General features: G+C 36.2%; 1 pseudogene; it reads left to right on the top strand.

Annotated features, from left to right (window-relative positions):
• LOC100426862 (protein RCC2 pseudogene) overlaps nucleotides 1-12,910 on the top strand; it is a 66,878-nt pseudogene extending 53,968 nt beyond the window's left edge.
• The last annotated feature ends 420 nt before the right edge of the window (nucleotides 12,911-13,330 follow it).

Genomic DNA, 13,330 nt, shown 5'->3' with positions numbered 1-13,330 from the left:
TTTAATGTGTATAAAAGGAAATCCTGAAATAAAATAAAAAAGTGATAGAGAGAGGTAATATTTAAACAAATAAAGAAAATTTCTTTGTTTAAAGAAAGATGTATGCCTGAAGATTAAAAAGGTTCCCTGAGTCCCTGAGAGGATTAATAAAAAAGGTCATTTATTTAGACATATCCTGGTGAATATTTTGAATTCCAACAGTAAATAGAAAGTCTTATAAGCTTCTATAAGGAAGTAATTTTCAAAGGAAAGTGATTCTGGCTCATATCTGTCTTACTTATAATATTAAAACTTAGCCAGTTAATGAAATATTATCTACTGAGACAAAAGGAGACAGATTCAAGTCACTATTCACCCATCAGAGTAAAGGAATGACATTTTCAGAAATACACGGATTCAGAAACTATATCAGCAATGTGTTCTGAGGAGAATAATCATGAAAATACAATAACCAAACAACAATTAAATCAGAACTGAGATATTGTAAAAGATAAAAATCATAGTGGAGAAATGGTGGTAGTGTCTCTGCAATTTATATAATTGACTCTAAATGGATAATGCTATTATGATTGGGAAATTGTAACAGTGCTTTAAAATAAAGTTTCTTTAAAAGTTAGACAAACTCAGGAAAAGCTCAAAAACAGGTTTCAGTGAAATCCAGGGTCTTGAAACTATGAGGAATAGAAAAGGAGTAAAAGCATTTTAGCTTTCACATCTAGGAGAAGGGGATGCAGCAGAAAGTGTAATTACCCAATACTCATATTATTTCTCTTCCTCAGTAGTAGAAATTCAATTTTATTCATACCAGCAATGCATTCAAACGAAAGTGACATTCTCTGTTACGTCTTGCAGACAGAAGAGCTGTGTGATCACATGCTAAGCAATCCGTATATATGGAAGTTTTCTATCTGATGGCTGGAAGGCTACTAAAATGGTTTCTGACCAAGCTGGTAGGTGTGCCTATTTTGCCTTCTCCCTTTCTCCTTGCTGATGCCTGGAATGAAAATTTAATGGCAGGAAGTCAATGCACTAAAATAAATGAAAAAGAAAGAAGTTAAACCAAAAATAAGAAGAGGAAATTAATAATGATGGAATTAACTAAATGAAAAAATCTAGAAAGAGAAACTAAATACATATTTTAATATTACCAATATAATAAATAACCAAGTGTAGATTGATTAGAGGATAAAAAGATAGTCAAATTAAAAATATACAGGCACACGCCTGGGCGCGGTGGCTCACTCTTGTAATCCCAGCACTTTGGGAGACCAAGGCCGGTGGATCACGACGTCAAGCGTTGAAGACCAGCCTGGCCAAGATGGTGAAACTCCATCTCTAAAAATACAAAAAACTTTGCCGGACGTGGGGGCGGGCACTTGTAATCCCTGCTACTCTGGAGGCTGAGGCAGAGAGTTGCTTGAACCCGGGAGGCGGAGGTTCCAGTGAGCTGAGATCACGCCACTGCACTCCAGCCTGGGCGACAGAGTGAGACTGTGTCACATGCACACACACACACAGAAACACACACACACACAAATAGATAGATATAGATTATAGATATAGATATAGATATAGATATAGATATACAGGCATAAGAATGCAAACTCATTTACTTATGTATGTATGTGTGTGTAGAAAGAGAAAGGAAATATTGCTAGAAACCTGATAAAGGAGCTTTTAAAAATAATGAAAGACTAATAACTATCATTCTCAATTTAAAAATAGAGAAAATCCAGGTGATATTTATCATGTATGGGGAAAGTACAAATTATTAAAACTAGCTAAGAAATAAAAATATTGAATATACCATAAAAATACAGATAATTAAAAGTTTAAAGATAAAATCAATGTATTGTTTTACAACTGAGTTTTATTAGGTAATTTTAGTAGCTTTCAAAAAATAATGTCTTATATATCCATTTACAGAAAAATGGTTGGTTGAACTGTAGAGCATTCATGATATAAAGTATTATTCAACTATGGAACAAAATGACAGATTTCTCTCTATTGATGAGATAAGACTTACGTGATGCAGATATTTTTGAACATATTATGAAAACTCATTTTAACACATTAGTGTTACTATGTTTCTGAGGGATTTGATTAGAGAATTATTTTATTCTGCCTTATCTTTCAAGAGGTTTTACTCTTATATAATAGTTAAGATATCCTTAAAAATGTTTAAGTGGCAATGTTATTTTACCATCTTTCACTTCAAAAATAGTCTATTTATATGCTAAGTAATATTATACAAAAGCTATTTTAATTTCACAGAAAAGTAATTATACATGACAAAATATTTAAGCAACATATATAGCCCCAAAATGGTTCAATGTGTAAGACATCAATATTAAGTTAAATGTTTCATTTGTCTTGATAACACCATGTATTTAGAAAATTATTATCCATAATATCCATGATATATTATTATGTGAGGAAAGTAGTTTACAGAATTATACTAGGGTAGTAACTAATTTACTTCATTTTGTTGTGTAATATCAAATAGCAATACTCTGCTTAATAATAGAAACACTGGGTTTTCATTACATTCATTACATTACATTTCATTTCATTGTAATTTCATTAGATTGAATCCAAACAATGGACAAGAGATCTAGGGATAAAATAGAGATATCAAGGAACAACACTTAAGAGGCTACTGTATTAGTTTTCTATTGCTACAATGACAATGCACTATAAAGTTATTGTTTTAAAACAATACAAATGTTTTCATTTACATTACTGGAGATCAGAAGTCTAAAATCACAGTTACATTCCTTCTAGTCTGCAGGCTATTTTCTGCTTCTAGAGGCCCCTTGCATCCTTTGGCTCATAGCCCCTTCCTCCATTTTGAAAGTGTATCACTCCAACCTCTGTTTCTGAGTCATACAACATCATACTTTAATCCTCCTGTCTCACTTTAATAACCCTTGTGTTTACACTGGGCCCACCCATATAATCCAGAATAATCTCCACTTCTCAAGGTCCTTACCTAAATCACAACTGCATAGTACCTTTTGCCACAGAAGTTAATACATTCAAAGGATCCAAACATATGGACGCAAACATCTTTGGAGGGCTAGTGGCTATTTACTGCAGTTATTAACCACCACATCGCATCAATACTATAATGTCCATTGGCTGAAAATTCTTAATAAATCTACTAACATTTTCCTACTAAACTGTAAATATGAATATTTTGTACTCAAGATACAGATGAGTCGAGATACAGAGTTAGGGCAATGTTTTCAGCTCCAAAACAACAAAGAGCATCTAGTAGTAACTTAAAAAAACTAATATATTTATACAATTTCAAAAAATGAAGAGGAAAAGAAACTAGTTCAGAATATTTTCTGATTATTGTATGTAATTTTTAAAAAACTACGACAAATCTAAATTAAGTATAAAATCTCCACTCTAAATTATGAATAACACTGAAAGCCACCTTAACCATGTGAATTATATGCCTAAGTATAATTTGATTGAATATATTATAAATCATACAACTTTAAATGTACCTAAGACTTTTCCTTTTGGGGAAATGAAAAGATTCATTTTTACTTAACACATCAACTAAAATTTATAATTGTCATTATATGTTAGAATTCCATTAATGGCTAAGCAAATAAATATTTTAATCAAAAAATTTAAAATCATAATTAAATCGTGATAAAATATAAAGTTAACTATAGAATGTTTTAACAAAACAAAAAATTATCTCATGAAGCACTTTGCTGTTGATTGTCCTGCTATTGATCTCTAGAATTTCAGAGTTTTGTTATTGGAAAGAGATTGGCAGTTGTTCAAGTAAATGGGTTGTCTTTACAAATCAGCAGAATAAAGTAGAATAATTCAGTGATTTATACAAGGTCATATCACTAATTAATGTAAAGTAATATCTCTAAATATATAGTCTTATAAAGCAGACTTTTTTTTAACACATTGTGAAAACTCATTTTAACACATTAGTGCTACTTTGTGTCTAAAGGGTTTGATTAGAGAATTATTTTACTCTGTGTTATTTTTTCCAAGAGGTTTTACTCTTACATAATAGTTAACTTATATCCTAACAAATGCTGACATGGCAAGTTTAGTTCACTATCTTTCAGTTCAAAAACAATTATATTTACATGCTAAGAAATATTAAATTTTACAAGTTATTTTAATTTCATAGAAAATTAAGTATAGATGACAAAACATTTAAACAACATATATATCCCAAAATTGGTTCGATGTGTAATATCAATGTTAAGTTAAGCATTGCATTTGTCTTGATAACATCATGTATTTAGAAAATGAGTATTCATGAGTAAATGTATATTCCATATAAAAGGTCTACAGTATTTATTAATTCTTTATGCTTAATGAAATGTCTTATTTCCTAGATTAAAATGTCATTTCATTGACTTGTTTTATATTTCACTATGGCAGAATAAAAATGTAAACATTTAAGTAACAAATGCTTTTGAAGGAATGCTAAACCCACTGGAAGAAAATTGCTGTAAACAATTAAATATCCTCATAACAGGTACATTCAACATTATATTTATAATATTTTTGGAATGTTAATATATATATGTTTAATAAATATAACTGAATGTTATATTTGGTGGTCAATTTTAAATAATATAAAGTTGATTGTGATACTTTTGTGCAAACCTTAAAGCATCTGGACCATTAAAAAATTTAATCTTCCAAAATGTCATCTCCCAAAAGTGATGAATATTGGAGTTTGTTTTAACGTCATGTTATTTTACTGGCCACATTGGTGTAGTCAGAAATGTCCAAATATTTGAATTGGTTTTACTTTTGTGTTAATTTTATTGGCTACATTGTTTAGTATAGTCAGAAAGTCCTGAGATATCATTAAAGAGATTCTTTATTAGAAATAAATCTATATGCTAAAACTTAAATAAACATATTACTTTACTTTTTATAATACAGTATACTTTGAAAAATTTTAGAAATAAATTTAAACAATTAATTACATAATGCCTTACTACTGAGTGTTACATTTGGAGTTATATACATGCTGAGACTCTATCTATAGAATATAAGGACCAAACAATAAAACCAATCTGAGAGAAGGCTTAGATGAAGTTATGGCATGATAAGACTAGTGTTGTTATGAGAAGACGAAGAAACCAGTACTCTCTCTCCCTATCTGCCATATGAGGACACAGAGAGAAGGCAGCCATCTACAAGCCAGGTAAGAGACTCCAGCAGACACTGAAAGTGCCAGTGTCTTGATCTTAGGCTTCCTGACCTCTAGAAGTGAGAGAGAAATATTTGTTATTTAAGCCACCCAGTCTATAGCATTTTGCTATAGCAGCCCAAGAAGACTAAAACACAAAGGGAGAGGGGAGGGGCAAAAGAGGAGGAGGAAGAGGAGGAAAAGAAAGAAAATCTTGGTAAAATTCACTGTTAGACTGTAGGTTGAGATAAATTGATTAACTGATATTTTTGCTTTTCAACTGATGATATCAGTATTGTGTCAAGAAAGTCAAAATCAGTTTCCATCAAATCATCTGTACATATAATACTGCTGTTTAACAGATAATAATAATTGTTTATATAATATAAAGTACACTATTTGTTCATTTATAATTCAGTACATTATGTACTGTTGACAACTCTTATTCTACAGATATAATGCACAATAAGATGAGTGAACAATGATGTAGCAACATATCTCTGTCAATGGCAGAATGCACACACTGAAATGTATTGGTCAAAAGTCTGCCCCTGAGGTAAATGCACATGTAACTGTAATTCTTATAAACATCCTTATGATCTGAGAAGTGAATCTATACTGTCTTGTCTTATGGACCTCTCACATATTCCTAATGTTAATCAATGATTCCTGATTACTGTGATCCCCAAAACTGCAACTTCCTTTATCTCTAAAAGAGGGTTAATATTCACTATTTCATAGGATTTTTAAGGGTTAAATATGTCTTGCATATAAGGCACTTAGCATGATGTCTAACACCAAGTAAACACTTCCTATATGACAGAAATTTATTATTTAGCTATTTCCATATTTAATGTCTAAAATGGATTTAGCTGTACATTTTCTAAGGTATTAGATGTTTGAAATCTCATTAGTCAGTGTAATGAAGCGAAAAACATAACCAATGTAAACAAGGAATAAGCATATTTTAAACCCATAGCTAGATGTTTGATGGATAGAGTTGTACTTTGTTTCATACACTGTTACTTTTCTTGTGAATCTTAGAGATGCCCTATCAAACATAGAAATAGTATCAGGAACTCAGCATTCATTGATGAATTATAACTCCTCTTAAGATTTATAATCAAATGCTTATTTTGTTTTATTATTCTAATTCAGCCTTTTAATGAACAATTTTTAATTTCCCTATAGTAAAATTTTATAATGAACTCCGTAAGACAGGAGAGTACATACGGAAAATTCATTTACACTTAGCTTGTTAACAGTTCAAGTATGAAAGAGGGATTCATATATTTGAATTTATTTTCTAAGGGAATCTCTTTCAATTCAAGTATATTTCCATAAATCTGTTATGTTAGTCCTCTCATAAGAATGCCTTACAAAAGTATGTCTGCGTAATTTTAATCATTGGCATTGACTTTCTTCTAGCAACGCAATGGTAAAATGATTCTCTACTAATTTTCTCAGATTCCAGACAATTCAATACAATTAAATTGTAACTTATCTTTTAGAACTCTAAATCTTAAAAGACTAAACCCAATTTCCAAAAGTTTTTAACTTAATATCACAGTAAGCATTGAAAGAAAAAGTTGTATTATTGAAGTTTCAAAGCTGGTCAATTTGTTTTTCATATTTTTAAATATTAGAACAGTTTTAGATTGTAAAAAAAAATTGTAACAATTTTCCCTATTATAAACAACTTATATTAGTGTAGTACATTTATTACAATTAAGAAACCAACTTTGTTCCATTATTATTAAAGTCTATACATTATTCAGGTATTCTTAGTTTTTACCTACTGTCTTTTTTCTATTCCAGGATCCCATCCAGGATGCCTTCATTACATTGAGTTGTTTTTTCTCTTCAGGTTCCTCTTGGCTATAACAGTTCGTATTTAATATTTTTGACTGATTTTCCAGTAGTTTTTTTTTAAATTTATTCCTTAAATTAGTCTTTCCTTTGGAATATTAAAGTTTATAGTAGTAGAGATACATTAGTATTCTTAGGAGGACTGGTGGACTCAGATCTATATTGATCTTGTCTTTGAAGATCAAACCTATTAAATTTCAAATTTGTTTTGTACTAGAGCATTCTTCACACAAACACTTGTGTCACTGAGAATTAATTGATCTTCTTACTATTAAATGCAAGTTAGCTCAGATATTGTGCATGCAAATAATTTTTTCTTATAACTTTTGCTGTCTCTGGCAAATAAATAAACTAGAATTTATTTCTAAATTATCCATGAGTATAGATACAACATTCTCTTACAATGCACTGGTACTTGTATTGGAATCTTAATATGACTAAACATATAATAACATCCTATTGAATCTGTTGCAGTTCTTAGTGGTGAAAACTGAGGAATGAAAACGTTTATATTTTTTAAAGGCCAGCCAAGAATATGCCCTATCATTGAATTTGTTCTGCAGAGCAGATATCAGAAAGAGGGTTTAAATTTAAATGAGTGGCATAAAAATTCACCATGAAATTATTTTTGCAAATATGTACATCAATAGAAAACCACAAATCTGTTAAAAGTAGTTTTATATGGAACTTTCTAATAAAATATGAGGGTATTTAATAAAAAAAATTCTCTAATGGCTGAAAGAATCAAGGAAGTACTCAAAACTGCCTAAATTTTTCCCTTAATTAAGATAGTACACTGAAAATTTTAGCTTAAAGTTTGATAGAAAAATAAAATCAGAAATTACTGTGAAACAGCATCACACCCAAGAAGGTCCAACATCTAGAGGAAAAAAAAATCCATTAGGATCATATCAAATATAATGACAATAAAATAAAACTATTGAAAAGATAGAGATACTTGAACAAAAATTTAACAGTAATTTTTAAGAAGATTAAAGTACAAAACACACACAGACAGAAATTCAAACTTCATTTTAAAAAAGAAAGTTTTAATTGTTGATATCTCTCTAAACTTCTGTAACAAATATCTCTATATTATTTTAAATACTGATGGCAATGGTGGCTCCAGACGGCCTGCTGCTGCCATCACAGCAGGTGCAGCAGGGAGGCCAGGGCTGCATGCTCCATGGAACCAGCAGGAGCTGGGGACAAGCAGGAGCCCCACCTCTTCCAAGGTGGGGTAGAAGCAGCTCCCCAGGTGCTAGGTGCTGCCGCAGCCACCCAAACCCTGGCTACACATCTAGGCCTCACAATCCACAGAGCAGGCAGAAGCCCCACCCTTCTGAGCAGGGCTACAGCCACCCAAGTTGTGGCTGCAGATCCAAACCTCCCAGTGCTACTGGGGGACCAAGAGCAGGCAGAACCCTGCCCTCATTGGGCAGCTGCAGTCACACAAACCATAGCTGCAGACTTGAGCTTCTTGCTCCACAGAGCAGACAGGAGCCAGGGCTGCCCCTCTCACCCCTGCTTTTGCAGGCTCAGAAGTGCTTGCTCAAGGGCATGCTCTAATCTAGGAGCAAAGTCTGGTGAACCTTGGCACTATAAAGGCAGCAGGAAGCAGATTCCTAGGCAGAAGGGGGAGGGTCCCCAGTGAGGCCCCACTTTCAGGCCAAGGAGGGTCTGAAGGCTGGGGGCAGGCTGCTAGTCCCACAACCAGAGTGGGAACTTGCGGTGCCTTTGCCACCAGTCCATTGCCTTCCATGGACCAATCGGATGCACTTCCTCCCATCAGAGGCCCATAAAAGCCCTAGGCTCAGCCAGAGCTCAGCAGATGACAGGAGGACCAGCTACAGAGAGGAGCTACCCTCCCTGCTGAGATAAAAAAAATTCTCTAATGGCTGAAATGATCTGCAGAGATGTCAGGACTACTGGCTACAGAGAAGAGCAACCCACTCCAGGGCCTCCTCTCTGCTAGAAGCTGGGAAGGCATTGGAATGATCAGCAGCAGAGAGGAGCCACCCTCTCCAGAGCTTCCTCTCTGTTGAGACCTGCAAACATCTGGACAACCTGACTGCAGAAAAGAGCCACCCTCTCCAGGCCTCCTCTCTGCTGAGAGCTGCAGATGTCAAGATGACCTGCCTACAGAGAAAAGCTAACTACTGTGGGTCTCCTCCTAGCTCTTCTAACACTCAATAAATCTTCTCTTTATCTTGCTCACCCTCCACTTGTCTGCATATCTCATTTTTCCTGGATACAGGACAAGAACTTGGGCAGAGGTGCCACTGGCCACAGAGGTTTGTGGCCAGAAAAGTGACACCCCAAAGATTCCATTATAATAGCACTTTTCTTTTCTTTCTTTCTTTCCTTTTTTTTTTTTTTTTTTTTTTTTTTTTTTTAAGATGGAGTCTCACTCTGTCACCCAGGAGGCTGGAGAGCAATGCTGCAATCTTGGCTCACTGCAATCTCTGCATCCTAGGTTCAAGTGATTCTCCTGCCTCAGCCTTCCAAGTAACTGGGATTATAGGTGCCCACCACCATGCCCAGCTAATTTTTGTATTTTTAGTAGAGACAGCTTCACTATGTTGGCAAGGCTGGTCTCGAACTCCTGACCTCAGGTGATCTGCCCACCTCAGCCTCCCAAAGTGCTGGGATTACATGCGTGAGAACAATATCACTTTAATAAGCCAATATTATTTTAATTCCAAACTAGTATGACTCCAATTACAAAACTAAATTATAATGGTATAAAAATAAAACTACTAATCTCATCAGTTAGCCAAATATCAAGTATTAGTAAATATTAGTAAACTGAATATAGTAATTTATGAAAATAATATCTTTCTAAAACTCTCACAGACAATTGTCATAGCAGTAGCAGCCAACTCCTTTGGCACACTTGTCTTCTATTCTGGTAACTTCACGCAGTCAATAGCTCAAATCTCCACTTAGAACGCAGAGCTTTTCTACCAGACTCCCTGGCTTCCACCTTTAGGAATCTTTGATTCATAAGAGAAGGCGTAAGCATACAAATTTCACTTTGTTGTAGGAGAAGGAGAAAGAGACTTCAAGATGTAAAACCTAAAGTGGCTAAACTCCTGAAAGAAAGTCTCTTTGTTCAGTGTCATCAGAATATTGTTTATTTTCTTCCATATCTGTGCCCAGCTTCATTGGACTCACACCTGCAAGCAGAATGTTGATGAAATTTGTGCATTTTTCAATCTGAAAGGCTCTGAACTCCACTGAAGACTTACTGAATTGCTAATACAATACAGTAAGTTTATTTTCTTTCTGCTTAAACTTTTCAAAAGTGGATCTGCTATTTGCAAGGAAGAATTGTGACTGAGATGAGCTGTTTATAATAGTAATTCAAACATCTTAAAATGGTAGGCAATTTATCAATAGATTTATTTCATCAACAAATTAAGAGAAAACACATATGATAACATTGACGATACCAAAATGACAGTTGATTATGCTGAAAATATGTGTAGTAAACACCTAAGCAAGATAGCAGTAGACTTTTTCACCAAGAGGTTAATGACAATCCTGTTCAAACTCTCTATATATTATATAAATGGAAGCTACTATATAGCTGTAAAACCAGCAGTACATCTGGATATATATGTAAAGACATAGAGAGTAGAATTTTTCATACTGACAAAAATTGCAAAGTGAATGTCCTTCAATGAGAGAATGGTTAAATAAACAATGACATATCTCAAAAATGCAACATTATTAAGCCATTTAAATGAATGATTATTCCAAATGATTGGTAGTAATTCTATCAGGTGTTATTGAGTGAAAATAGAAAAATACAGGGTACAGTGTGAAATATCTTCATGTTTAAAAAAATCAAAATATGACCAAAATATTCCATATATATGTATACCATATAAATACATACAAACGTGTAGAGAGTTACATAACTCAAAAGAAGAAAAGGAAGGAACAAACCTTGGTTCTTTAGCATGGGTTAGAGCTTGGTCATGGGCTGGGGAGAAGCTAAGGAGGGAAGGACAGGGGTTTTTGTTGGAGTAGGTGGAAGATTTTGGGGGAGGTAAGACAAAAATTTTTAAGGGAAAGAAAGAAACAGAGATACAGAAAATACAAAAATAAAAGAAAGATGACATCAATACGTAAAGCAGCGTGTATATAATTCCTTTCACGTAATTTGCAAGCATTGTATATGTAGGTTTCTTCAAAGCATAAATACATGGAGGTAAATATTGTGAGCAGCTCCCTAAGTGATGACTATGTGCCTTTGGGATGGAACATGATAGGAGAGCATGATCAGATCATTACTGTTTGTTTTTACTGTTATTTTCCTTGTTAGCCTTTAGTGTTGTTTGACATTTTAAATTACAGATATTCTTTTGAGAAAATTAATACAAAATAGTTTAGATTTCTCCCTCCAGCCATGACCGTATCCAGGAAGAAGGCCAAGGCTGCAGCCTGGCAGGAGCCTCCCTCGGGCAACAGCTCTGCCTGCGTTGGGCCCAGGAAATGAAGCAGGCCCCTCCAGCAGGAGGCGCAAGCGGCGGAAGCACTGCAACAGCAGCGGCGTAAGGACAGCAGCAAAGACCTTAAGGACAGTCTGGAGCTCCACTGGGCCCCCGGTGGGGACGGGATCAGGCCTGCAGCAAGACCAGCAGCGGCGGGCAAGGCGGGACAGTGTGACCGTGGTCATTACTCAGCCTAAGTACACCAAGAAACACGTCAAACTTGAAGGGTCGAAGTACAACGGGCAAATTTTGATTTGGAGGGCAGCCAACTGGGACTTGATTGGTTGAAAGGAAGTTCTTAAACAGCAAAAGTTGCTTACGGCAATCTCGGTCAGAATTTGTGAGGGGCCTCAGACATATGGGTGGCTGGTAGGGTCCAGGTGTGGGCAGTGGTTTTTGATTAGTTGCTGCTCATAGCCTCCTCATTACCATACAAGAGAAGCCATGGAGCTGCCGTGGACAAGAGAAGGGGCATCTGGGACATGACAACACCAAGAGAGTGGAAGCCCCCAGACTCATCAAAGGTTTCAGTCACGAAGTGATCCTGCCAGCAGCATGTGGGCAGAACCACACACTGACCTTGACAGAAACTAGCTCCTTGTTCACATTTGGGGAGAACAAGATGGCGTAGCTGGGCCTTGGCAACCAGACAGATGCTGTCCACAGCTCGGTACAGACAAGGTACAAAGGCCAGCCGATTACCAAAATGGCCTGTGGAGCTGAACTCAGTTTGATAATGGACTGCAAAGGAAACCTCTGTTCCTTTGGATGCCCTGAATATGGCCAGCTGGGACACAATTGGACGGGAAGTTCATCACCCTGATGCAGCCATTAGAGTATTACTGCAAACTGGTGCCCCTGTGATTGGCTGTCTTCATCCAGAAAGCAAAAGATGGGCAGATTCTGCCTGTAGGAAACGGTTGAATGAGAGACAGCCTGTGGCACTAACCACACGCTGGTTCTGGAGTCCCAGAAGCAACCCTTCTCAGGGCTTCATTGGCTATGGCTGGCTGGGCCATGTAGAGCAGAAAATTGAGAATGTTGCCCCTGCCAGGTGAAGCTGTTTGACTTCCCTGGGCGTGGGGTGCCCCAGATCTATGCTGGTTATGATGGCTACACCTGCTCCTTTGCTGACAGTGAAATGGGTGGTCTGTTTTTCTGAGGGGCCAGCACCTCTTGTGAGTCTACCATGTACCCAAAAGCAGGGCAGAACCTCTGTGTCTGGAAAATCTGGAGCTGGCTTGTCAGAAGAGCAGCATCATTGCATAACAGCATCACTAGCTGGGCTTTGTTGGCAACATTCGGGCAATTGGCCTACAGGGACCAGAAACCAAAGTCTTTATAGTCCTCTGTCCAGCCAGAGCCTGTCACAGCAGTTGCCAGTTAGACATTGATCAGCCAGCCGTCAAGTGCATTCTCTGGTCCTTACAAGAAAGATCAGCCCTTTATCTAACAGCCTTTATTGCCTTTAAGCTTCAGTCTTTCTTTCTCTCCCCCGACCCAGACACTGACTAGTACTGGCCAGCCTCTTTCTGAGACTGGGAGTAGTGCTCTTCACTCAGCTGTCTTTAGTCTCCTTTGCTTGGCTGTGGTACCACATAGTTGGGATTATTGAAGAGTCCCCTTCCTCGCTTGTCAGCACTGATGCTGTGACCACTACCTGTGTCCCAGTCAAGTGCCCTGTGCTGGAGCTTGGCACAGTGTGTGCTGTGCAGCATTAGTTACAAGGGGCCCTTTCCGGAACCCTCCACTCACTTGAGCTCAA

This window comes from Macaca mulatta, chromosome 2 (assembly GCF_049350105.2).
Source record: "Macaca mulatta isolate MMU2019108-1 chromosome 2, T2T-MMU8v2.0, whole genome shotgun sequence".
Classification (NCBI taxonomy): Eukaryota; Metazoa; Chordata; class Mammalia; order Primates; family Cercopithecidae; genus Macaca; species Macaca mulatta.
This window is presented reverse-complemented; position numbering and strand designations above follow the sequence as displayed.